This window comes from Schistocerca cancellata, chromosome 1, assembly GCF_023864275.1.
Source record: "Schistocerca cancellata isolate TAMUIC-IGC-003103 chromosome 1, iqSchCanc2.1, whole genome shotgun sequence".
NCBI lineage: Eukaryota > Metazoa > Arthropoda > Insecta > Orthoptera > Acrididae > Schistocerca > Schistocerca cancellata.
This window is the reverse complement of record NC_064626.1, coordinates 276422164-276434945: the sequence shown is the minus strand read 5'-3', so window position 1 is coordinate 276434945 and position 12782 is coordinate 276422164.

Genomic DNA, 12782 nt, shown 5'->3' with positions numbered 1-12782 from the left:
GCACAAAAACATGATTTTTGTAAAGAAAAAAACAAAAATTTCTTGCCAGTGTACTTACTTCGTGAAAAGCTCTCCTTTATATATTGTAAGAGAAGAATTTGATTCTCTATTTAGATCCATGCTGATCCATGAGCTAAACTGAGTACAAGATGGCGGATATATTTGCTTAAGGGGGATAGCACGTCAAACGGGCCGACTTGGAGCAGGAGACGCATCTCAGGACATTTTAATTTCCACTGTCTATACTTTTACAAACAAATTCATAAAACTTTGTCAGCATCACCAGGAAGAATTCAGGATTCACACTCATTGCAGTCGAAGTTCGAAAATATAACAAAATAAATTTTTTTTACGTGTGAAATTTCATCATTTTTTCACTTACTAATGGCTGCATTTGTTGCTATAGGTACACTTTTCTTCATAAGTTAGAGAGATTCTTCGATGAATTTTGCACAGCATACATACCATACTCACAGGTGTGTGAAATTCTAGAATTTATTTAATTTATGAAAAAACGAATGTACTGTTATAATTTAAACTTCATGTTTAGAAAAAACACAAATTTTATAGTTAATTACCTAAATTTTTACCACAGTTTTTAACAGATTTGGAAAATTCTAGAGTTTCATACACCTTTAAGTATGGTTTGTATGCTGTGCAAAATTCATCGAAGAATCTCTCTAACTTATGAAGAAATGTGTCCCTATAGCAACAAAGTAGTAAGTGAAAAAAATGATGAAATTTAAAACGTAAAAAAATTGCTTCTTTATGTTTTAGAACTTCCACTGCTATGTGTGTGAATTCTGAATCCTTCCAGGTCATGCTGACAAAGTTTAATTAATTTACTTGTAAAAGTATAGACTGTGGAAATTAAAATGTCCTGTGGTGACTCTCCTGCTCCAAGTCGGCCCGTTTGACGTCCTACTCCCCTTAATTTATCTGCTGGTTTTATGTGCCAAAAAATGTGATAGTATACACATATGGTGTACTTCTGGAGCTAGTGCAAAGGTCCTTCTACATACTACAGATCATTTTAGAGTTACAGATTAAATTGCTTAGGTTTGAAAGACGCTGATAAAGGCCAATGAATAATTTTCTCTTTGTCAATCAATTATTATTTCCATCACTCCAATCTCTAAGAGTTGTATGAAATTTTGGAGGTACGTTCGGTTTCTTAATTCTAATTGATCATTCAGGATGCAGTCAGTTTACCGTGAATGCGGTTGTTTATGTCTGTTTCGTCTAACAAATTCATTTGTACTCCTTTTTCTGCAAAATGTAATATTTATAGGTTTTCTTCGATGATTATCTCCGTGTTTCCATGCTCGGCCAAGTGAGCAACGATTTAAAAATCAGAAAATACAGTGGTGAACAAAAACATACAGAAAACCCACTAATACTGATGTCACAACCAACACCTTATCATGTGACCCTGCGCGGCACGAAGTGGCATATTATGGGAAAATGCTCTAAACTCCATTGGACGCTGATGATTAACTAATTGCAAGTGCTAAAAACAATGAAATTAATCGCCTACAATAATGGTTACAGCTCTGACACCATGAATAAATTTCACAATAGAATTGAAAACAAATTCGGCTCCATGTTCACATCAAACAGCACATTAGCAAAGGTAACTTCCCAATACTCTGTGAAATACGGCTGCATACCATTCATTGGAAAAGTGTTACATTAGATTGCAAACTTCCGAGCTAAAAATATCGAAATTAGTTTATCAATAGACAATAAAATGGAACACAAAATTGTTCATAACTTAAATTTAAAGAATTAAGCACAAGTCTGTCATTTGTAAACTAAATTGTTCTGTGTGCTCCAAACTTTGCATTGGCCAGATTGCTAGAAGATTGAATGTACGTAACGAGAACACATGGTTACTCTCAGGCTCAACAACCTAAATAAATGAACTTTCGCTGCTCATTTGGTCCAACACGGAAACACAGAGATAAGCTTAGAAATATTACATTTTGCGGAAAAATAATTAGAAAATACAACCTCATTCAAAGTAAAATAAAGCGCATCCTGAACGATCAACTAGAATCAAGAAACCAAATATACCTCTAAAACTTCATTGAAGTGATAGAGACAATAATTGTCCGAGACAATATTCTTCATTGACCATTAACTTTAGCTTTTAAACCTAAATAATTAAATGTGTAGCTCTAAAATTATCTGTTTTACATAGAAGTAACTTTCCAGTAGTCCAAAAGTATGCCATATCTGTACACATGTCATACTCTTTGGCACATAAAATCATAAGTCAATGTAAACAAAGGTATCCGCCATTTTGTATTTAGTTTACCTCGTGGATGAGCATTACAGTTGCGCTCTACCAAAATTACAGTTCGGTAGTTTTGGCACACGGCAAATATTAAGTAGTAAATGGTAGCGTTACCAGTAATTTTAGTAGCACTGGTAGGGAAAGAAACATAAATAAATATGTAACAGAGAAACTGGGAATCGACGATTTCTGTTTGTTTTTCTGTTCGTTTTTCTGTTTGTTTGGTTGTTAGTTCTGCACATAATCAGAACTACACATCATTGAGTGTTGATCCATTGTTTATATTGTATCCTTACAGATTAAAATTTGAATATTTATAAGTACTAAAAATTAGTTGATCGCATTACTTCTGCTCTTTTATGTAACCGAAGCAGCTGCTTTTGATGCAAATACAGTTTACAAGCACAAACTTATAATCAAAGGCAAGATTTTCTTGTTATAATTGATAAATGCAAAAAGTTGTTTATGAGTAACAGAAACATAATTTATATGAGTTCCACTTAGTAGTAAAGCGATGTTCAACATATTTTTCTTTTGCTGCCATTTATTTTACCTTTTTGCTGACGAAATGGCATTTTATACCGCTATATGACAAATCTGGATTGTTTTCTTTAGTTTTATTACAACACTCCTCTTTTTCACGTTACAAATAAACAGTTTTCGAATAAAACCTGAATTAAACCTTGACCAGTTCAGTTTTGGTATCAATACTATATAAGTACCTTGACAGACAGATGGGTAACTATGTAGGACGGAAATGTTCCGTAGGTTACGCGCCCCTTTATACATCCTCACTAAGTTTCTGGACGGTTTACCGCTTCCAGTTTTTAGGTGATTCTAGTAAGACACTGACCGCATATGTAAAGAAAGCGATCGTTATGAGGTAATGCTCCACAGGTGTTCTACACATATAACGTACGAGTAACGCAGGTACGACTTTAACTGCCCAAAACTACCAGTAGAACTAGCGTAGTCTACGCTTACTTACGGTAATCTACGACAACCTACGTTAGTTTCACACCTCTAATCAGCATAGATCGGAAAAAAATCAAATCTCCCTCTAATAACATCGAAATGAGAGCTTTTCATGGAGTTAACCACAATGTATAGAGCTAATATACAACGTGAAACTCTTTGTAAACTACGTAATCACAAACACTTTGTAATATTTTAGGACACAAATGTAAAACGTACCAAGAAATAAACGCTACTCTCTGACGACGGGCTCCGGTTGAAACTAGCAACGATTCAAGAAATCATTTCTAAAAAAAAAACTTGTGGTTCGGTACAGTATTTCCTGCAGAGTAATTTACGAGAAGAGCTGCGGTTATCTCTAACCATAATGGAGAAAATAAAAAAAATTGATCTAGTTTTATCCGTACTTTACAGTTGTGGATGTGACTGTTCGATATACAAGAAGTATCAGTCACAAATTTTTGTGTTTTATTAAATCGCACGATGCATTTGGGACTCTGCCGTTAGCCATCAGATGCAAACCGTTTCAATACAGTACTTACTTCTGCTCTTTTGCGAGATGATCAGATATATATGTTCCTCTTACTGGATTTAATATAACGTTTCGAAGTTAACGAATCACATATCGGAAAATATGGTGAGAAATCGTCAAAAATTTACCGAATGATCCAGGAAGAAAATTTTTAATGCTTTAATTTCAGCAAACTTTTCCTTCTAAAATCGGTAATTACAGTGAAGGGAAATGGAAAGAACACAAGGATTTCTGGTCAGATGAGTATAGGACATCAACAGCAGCAGAAAATGGTATCACAGGAGCAGGATTCGTTATGAGGTAGGGCAGAGGGTATAATACTGTTAACGGGTCAGTAATAGGGTTGTTCTTATCAGAATCGACAGCAAACCAAGGCCCACAATGATAGTTCAGTTATACATGCTTACGTCGTAAGCTGAAGACGAAGAGATAGAGTAAGAGGATGGGGATATTTAAAGGGTAATACAATACGCAAAGGGAGATGGAAATCTAATAGTCATAGGGGACGCAGTTGTAGGGGAAGAAGAGACGATTACAGGAGAATGCGAGCTTCGGACAAGGAGTGAGAGAAAAGACAGACTAATTGAGTTCTGTAATAAATTTCAGCTAGCAATAGCGAATACTCTGTTCAAGAATCACAAGAGGAGAAAGTATACTTGGAAATGACCGAGTGATACGGGAAGATTCCAGTTACATTACAGCATGGTCAGACAGAGATTCAGAAATCATATACTGGATTGTAAGGCGTACCCAGGAACAGATATAGACTCAGATCAGAATCTAGTAGTGATGAAGAGTAGACTGAAGTTCAAGAGATTTATCAAGAAGAATCGATAAACAAAAATGTGGGATACTGAAGTACTAAGGGATTACGAGATACGATTGAAGTTCACTAAGGCTATAGATACAGCAATAAGGAATAGCTCGTTAGGTAGTATAGTTGAAGAGGAATGGACATTTCTACACAGGACCATCACAGAAGTTGAAAAGAAAAACTTAGGTACAAAGAAGGCAGTTGCGAAGAAACTATGGGTAGCAAAAGAAATACTTCAGTTGATCGATGACAATAGGAAGAACAGAAATGTTCCGGGAAGCTCAGGAATACAGAAATAAAAGTCGCTGAGAAGTGAAATAAACAGGAAGTGCAGGGAAGCTAAAACGAAATGGCTGCAAGAAAAATGTGAAGAAATCCAAAAAGTAATGATTGTCGGAAAAACGGACTCACCATACAGAAAAGTCAAAACAACCTTCCGTGAAATTAAAAGCAAAGGTGGTAATCTTAGGAGTGCAACAGCAATTCCACTGTTACATGCAGAGGAGAGAGCGCAAGGGTGGAAAGAAAATAATGAAGGTGTCTATGAGGGGGAAGATTTGTCTGATGTGATAGAAGAAGAAACAGGAGCCGGTTTAGAAGAGTCGAGTCAGAATTTAAGAGAACTTTGGAGTACTTAAGATCAAATAATGCAGAAGGGGTATATAAAATTCCATCAGAATTTTTAAAATCATTGGTGGAAGTGGCAACAAAACTATTATTCACGTTGGTGTGTAGAATGTATGAGTCTGGCGACATGCCACCTTACTTTCGGATAATATCATCCACGCAATTCCGAAGACTGCAAGAGCTGATAAGTGCGAGAATTATCGCACAATCAGCTTAACAGCTCATGCATCCAAGCTGCTGACTAGAATAATATACAGAAGAATGGAAAAGAAAACTGACGATCTGTTAGATGATGAGCGGTGTGGTTTTACCAAAGGTAAAGGCACCAGAGAGGTAATTCTGACGTTGCAGCTGATAATGAAAGCAAGACTAAACAAAAACAAGACACGTTCGTAGGATTTGTCGACCTGGAAAAAGCGTTAGACAATGTAAAATGGTGCAAGATGTTCGAAATTCTGAGCAAAATAGAGGTAAGCTATAGGAAGAGACGGGTAATATACAATATTTACATGTGTCAAGAGGGAATATTTAAAGTGGACGACCAAGAACGAAGTGCTCTGATTGAAAAGGATGTGAGGCAGCGATGTAGTCTTTCGCCCCTACTGTTCAATCTGGACATCGAAGAAGCAATGATGGAAATAAAAGAAAGGTTAAGGAGTGCAATTAAAATTCAAGGTGAAAGGATATCAATGATACGATTCGCTGATGACATTGCTATCTTGGGTGAAAGTGAAGAAGAATTACATAATCTGCTGAACGGAATGAACAGTCTAATGAATACAGAGTATGGTTTGAGAATAAATCGAAGAAAGACGAAGGTAATGAGAAGTAGTAGAAATGAGAACAGAGAGAAACTTAACATCAGGATTGATGGTCACGAAGCAGATGAAGTCAAGGAATTCTGCTACCTAGGCAGTAAAATAACCAACGGTGGATGGAGCAAGTAGGACATCAAAAGCAGAGTAGCAATGGCAAAATGGGTATTCGCGGCCAAGAGAAGTCTGCCAGTATCAAACATAGGCTTTAATTTGTGGAAGAAATTTCTGAGAATGTACGTCTGGAGTACAGCATTGTATGGTAGTGAAACATGGACTGTGAGAAAACTGAAACAGAAGAGAATCGAAGCATTTGAGGTGCGGTGCTACAGACGAATGTTAAAAATTTGGTGGACTGATAACGTAAGGAATGAGGAGGTTCTGCGTAGAGTCAGAGTGGAAAGGTATATGTGGAAAACACTGATAAGGAGAAGGGGCAGGATGATAGGACATCTGCTAAGACATGAGGGAATGACTTTCATGGTACTAGAGGGAGCTGTAGAGGGCAAAAACAGTAGAGGAAAACAGAGATTCAAATACATTCACCAAATAACTTAGGACTTAGGTTGCAAGTGCTACTCTGAGATGAAGAGGTTGGCGCAGGAGAGGAATTCGTGGAGGGAAAAAAAAAAAAAAAAGCGATAGTCCAGGTTCGCAGTTGTTTGAAGATGCCATACTTTTTACAGTGACAGCTCATTATTTAATATGAGATGAGAAAATATGAAGATTGTTATGTAGCGTCAGATATCAGTGTTTTAAAATAGTAAGGTACAAAATTACAAATAAGATTTTAAAATTGCTTATGTAACTATGGCTAGCGGTATCAATCTGCGAACGACATTAGTTTGAAATATAGAAAAAAGTGCGCGGCTTGAGTGACGTCATGTGCATTTACAGAATGGATAAATCAATGTTTTCCGACATTAAAAGCTTTAAAATGTTCTTCCCAGATCTTTTGGCAAATATATCGCCATTCCTCATCATACCATCTTGTATCTGATTTGAAAATATCGAAAATTAACGTCTAACCTTCTCAGAACGGCAACAAATATTTCGTATCATCTCTCTCAAGAGCAGCGCCTGATGATGAACTCACAGGGTCCCAAATGCGTCATGTGATTTAATAATACATGAGAAATTGTGACAAAGCTTTAGTATTCGTACTGCTAGAGGAGGAGAGAAACACAAGTGCAGTAGTTAAAATTACACTGACGGAAATAGAAAGTGCTACACCTTGAAATACAAGTCCGATATTTACCATACGTTCTGCAAATGTTCAGGACAAATCGCGAATTTTTGCGCTTTCTATCATTGCAGGGCAGTAAGTTGATATATCAGGATTATTTGGTTTTTGTAACGCAGTACCAAATTGTGTTCTATGATAAATTGTTTACAAGAAAAGAATATTAAAATGTACAAAAGCCTACTGTGAAAATAGTAATCAGTGTTCACCCACGTTGAACGTGTATACAACTTTTTAAAGTAGCAGGATTTTTGTTCAAGTACAAATGATTCTGAGACATTTGTTACAAATACTGTATTAAAATTCGAAAGGAACGGCGTAATCCCTATTTACCTTTGTGCAAAAAAGTTATATCATTGTCTTCTATTGAAATTGGCTTTAGTTCAGAGAGGGATGAGTTACACTGTTGCGAAAATCTTTCAAACGATAATTAACGATGTAAGATATCTGACACGTTAGAAAACTAAATGTCAAAACGAACAGAAAACATTTCTGCAGGGCATCTCCTTCTATTCAGTGCAGTAACTTAAAAAGTGTCCTTTCGAGGGGCAATGCTCTTGAGTAAGAGCTATCCCGGCACATCCCTCAGTACCCAAAGTCACAGCTTCATTTCCGCCATTACATCTAGCCTCCAGGCCTCACAGATGTTCTTCTGCACCATACCTTGCGAAAGTAGCACTCCTGTAAAGAAGGATACTGCCGGGAAATGGCTTAACCTAAGCCTAGGGGATTATTTCCACAACGAAGCTTTCACTCTGCAGCTGAGTGTACACTTTTATCAAACTTCCTGGCAGATTAAAACTGTATGCCGAGCCAGGACTCGAACCCCGAACCTTATCTTCGGCGCACAACGCTGTTACCAATTGAGATATCACGACACTACTGAAGATTTGCCCTGAAAACTTCAGGTGATTTCTCGCAAAAAGCAAGTTTCCACGTTCGTGTCCCAGTCCAGCATACAGTTTTAATTTTACACTGAAGAGTGAAAGATTTATTCTGAAGTTATTTTTATATTGTGAACTTTTGGCATGTTGTTGTTGTGATCTTCAGTCCAGAGACTGGTTTGATGCAGCTCTCCGTGCTACTCTATCCTGTGCAAGCTGCTTCATCTCCCAGTACCTACTGCAACCTACATCCTTCTGAATCTGTTTAGTGTATTCATCTCTTGGTCTCCCTCTACGATTTTTACCCTCCACGCTTCCCTCCAATACTAAATTGGTGATCCCTTGATGTCTCAGAATATGCCCTACCAACCAATCCCTTCTTCTAGTCAAGTTGTGCCGCAAACTCCTCTTCTCTCCAATTCTATTGAATACCTCCTCATTAGTTATGTGATCTACCCATCTAATCTTCAGCATTCTTCTGTAACACCACATTTCGAAAGCTTCTACTCTCTTCTTGTTTAAACTATTTATCGTCCATGTTTCACTTCCATACAAGGCTACACTCCATACAAATACTTTTAGAAACGACTTCCTGACACTTAAGTCTATACTGGATGTTAACAAATTTCTCTTCTTCAGAAATGCTTTCCTTGCCATTGCCAGTCTACATTTTATGTACTGTCTACTTCGACCATCATCAGTTATTTTGCTGACCAAACAGCAAAACTCATTTACTACTTTAAACGTCTCATATCCTAATCTAATTCCCGCAGCTTCAACCTATTTAATTCGACTACATTCCATTATCCTCGTTTTGCTTTTGTTGATGTTCGTTTTATATCCTCCTTTCAAGACACTGTCCATTCCGTTCAGCTGCTCTTCCAGGTCCTTTGTTGTCTCTGACACAATTACAATGTCATCGGCGAACCTCAAAGTTTTTATTTCTTCTCCATGGATTTTAATTCCTACTCCGAATTTTTCTTTGTTTCCTTTACTGGTTGCTCAATATACAGATTGAATAACATCTGGGATATGCTACAACCCTGTCTCAATCCCTTCCCAACCACTGCTTCCCTTTCATGCCCCTCGACTCTTACATCTGCCATCTGGTTTCTGTACAAATTGTAAATAGCCTTTCGTTCCCTGAATTTTACCCCTGCCACCTTCAGAATTCGAAAGAGAGTACTCCATATGCACTGCGAATTAGTTCATACGTTCTTCTGAGTTTTCCCCCTATTTTTACCATCAACTCCAAATAATCAAAATACTGTCTCATTAAAGTGCAAATCATGTTACGTAACCTGTAAATAGCTCGTTTACGTAGTTACTTTATATCGATTACGACCAATGCTGCAGGCTGCTTGTGCAAATGAAGTAACGGATGAGTCACACGTTCGCAGAACTCTCACAATAAAGTCTTCCATTGGCACTCCTTTGACACGAAAGCCCACAATTGCACGTAACTGCGGAAGTGGCTACAAGCTGCAGCCATCTTCAGAACTAATGACTAGCTGTCTGTTGGAGAAGGATGCATGATTAAGTGCTGCAGTGGTATTCCCTGACAATTAGCTATCCCCACAGCTTTCGCTACCGCGTCCCGAATAGCTGAGGCGGGTAGCGACCCCCAACGCGCGCCTGGCGCGCAGCGTAGCGCAACTGCAGGCGGCTAGACAAGCTGCAGCCGCGGCTAGGACGGAGCTAGGCGGGCCTTCCGGGAGCACGGGGGCAGCCGTTATCCCCTTACGGCATCGCGGATGCCGGCCTTTCCCTCCCACGTTCACCTTTCCAAAGAAGCAAAGAATGAACCGCACAGCGCCCCAGTAGCCGTGCTGTTCGTGTTGCGCCAACTGGCGCCGGCTTTCTAGGAAACGCGAACAGTTGTTCTGTGTTCTAGCAAATGTTACGAAGTACGACCCCTGTAGAACGCTGCATACCAGGTGCTGCTGTTCTAAATGACCACTTCTTTAACAAGAAAGGATAGTCAACCCAGAGAGGGAACGCCCGTTACTGGAGGTCAATAAAAACAAGTGTAAGACGTATATATTTCTATTGTCTATTGTCAAACCACAATTTATGAAAAATGTTTGTATTTTATTAATAGGATTAGGTAGGAATAATTAATATTTGTCATGTTGAAAATAATTGTGGTAGCAGGGAATGACTGCACCAAAGTATTGTTGGCAGAGAGACCGCAAAAATGGTTCAAATGTCTCTGAGCACAATGGGACTTAACTTCTCAGGTCATCAGTCCCCTAGAACTTTGAACTACTTAAACCTAACCAACCTAAGGACATCACACACATCCATACCCGAGACAGGATTCGAACCTGCGACTGTAGCGGTTGCGCGGTTCCAGACTGTAGCACCTAGAACCGCTCGGCCACCCACGCCGGCGGAGAGACCGCACATTGATATAAATTTAAAAAGGGCGGGAGAAATCGCGTATGGATACATTTTAAGAAAAAAGCGGGAAAGACCGCGCATTGATACATTTTGTAATGGTAGCAGGGATTGTCTGCACCAGAAAGCATTGTTGGCGGTAGAGACCGCACTTTAGCGTTCGTAGGACGTCAGTAGTAAGCAAGATGTGAAGCGAGTCGGTAGCAGGTCTGAAGCGAGAGGTTGAGAGGAGCGGTGTTCCTGCCAGCCACCAGCTATGATTTACAAGAGATTATAAACGGATGTACAGCGACATCAGCTAACTATTATCATAAGAGGAACTAATATTATTGCATTATTTTTTTGAGAAACTCAAGACTACTGAACGTATGTTTGCACAACGCTAGTTGTAAGATTATTGTAAAAAGTAAGTCCCATTTGAACGTTTGTAAAATCATTTCGTTCAGAATATACTTAATTTTTGCCAGCAATATTGCATTACGGATTATAATCCATCCCAAAAACCTTGCCGGCAAGACTCACCGGAGGAGAAACCCCCCTCTCAAGATGTCCAGCGCAGCTCTGGACGAAACGTTAGGAGCTGAAGAGTTTCATGGACCACGACCTTACATCCCGGAAGGTTTACCAGAAGATCTGGAAGGTACTGTCAGGGACGTGGACGCATGCTGGCTCTAGTGTCTTGGCCAGCTGCGTTACGTCTTTCGGTTGAGCATCCATGGAGCACAGCTCGATCGAGGTGGTCTCACAGATTCTCGATTGGGTTTTAATCCAGGGAGTTTGGTGGCCAGCGGAATGCGGTAAACTCGTCCTAGTGCTCTTCGAACCATGGGCGTGCACTGCGAGCTGAGTGCCACATTGCATTGTGCTGCTGGCAGATGTCATCGTGATCAGGAAAAACAAACTGCATGTAGCGGTGGACAACATCCCCAAGGATAGTTGTTTATTTGTGCTGATCCATTGTGCCTTCTAGAACGACGAGACCTGGGTGACAATCTGAGCAGTTCTCTTATGTTGTTCGCAGATGATGCTGTAATTTACCGTCTAGTAAGGTCATCCGAAGACCAGTATCAGTTGCAAAGCGATTTAGAAAAGATCGCTGTATGGTGTGGCAGGTGGCAGTTGACGCTATGTAACGAAAAGTGTGAGGTGATCCACATGAGTTCCAAAAGTAATCCGTTAGAATTCGATTACTCGATAAATAGTACAATTCTCAAGGCTGTCAATTCAATTAAGTACCTGGGTGTTAAAATTACGAACAACTTCAGCTGGAAAGACCACACAGATAGTATTGTGGGGAAGGCGAGCCAAAGGTTGCGTTTCATTGGCAGGACACTTAGAAGATGCAACAAGTCCACTAAAGAGACAGCTTACACTACACTCGTTCGTCATCTGTTAGAATATTGCTGCGCGGTGTGGGATCCTTACCAGGTGGGACTGACGGAGGACATCGATAGGGTGCAAAAAAGGGCAGTTCGTTTTGTATTATCACGTAGTAGGGGAGAGAGTGTGGCAGATATGATACGCGAGTTGGGATGGAAGTCATTAAAGCAAAGACGTTTTTCGTCGCGGCGAGGTCTATTTACAAAATTTCAGTCACCAACTCTCTCTTCCGAATGCGAAAATATTTTGTTGAGCCCAACCTACATAGATAGGAATGATCATCAAAATAAAATAAGAGAAATCAGAGCTCGAACAGAAAGGTTTAGGTGTTCGTTTTTCCCGCGCGCTGTTCGGGAGTGGAATGGTAGAGAGATAGTATGATTGTGGTTCGACGAACACTCTGTCAAGCACGTAAATGTGAATTGCAGAGTAATCATGTAGATGTACATGTATATGTAGATGAACACTCGGGTAATGACCTCCGATAAGGACCCTTCCGAAGATTAGTGCAGGGTGTTTGCTTCCAGGCGTTCCACGCCGATCACGTCAACAGCCATCTGTCCGATGGAACTTAAAACTTAAAAGGCTGCCTGTCACCTCTCTGTGGACGTCCTGCTCCTGTACTGACGTCCAAGTTCCAGCCTGACGAACAGCAGTCAGCATGGGTGTATGAAGCAGACGCCTTCTGCAGAGGCCTATGAAGTAACGTTTGTTGAACGATCGTTGAGGAGACATCGGTTGGAGCCCCTAGGTTCATCCGAGCATCAGTTGCGCAATAGTTGCACCACTATTTGCCTGTACATCTCTGCAGCC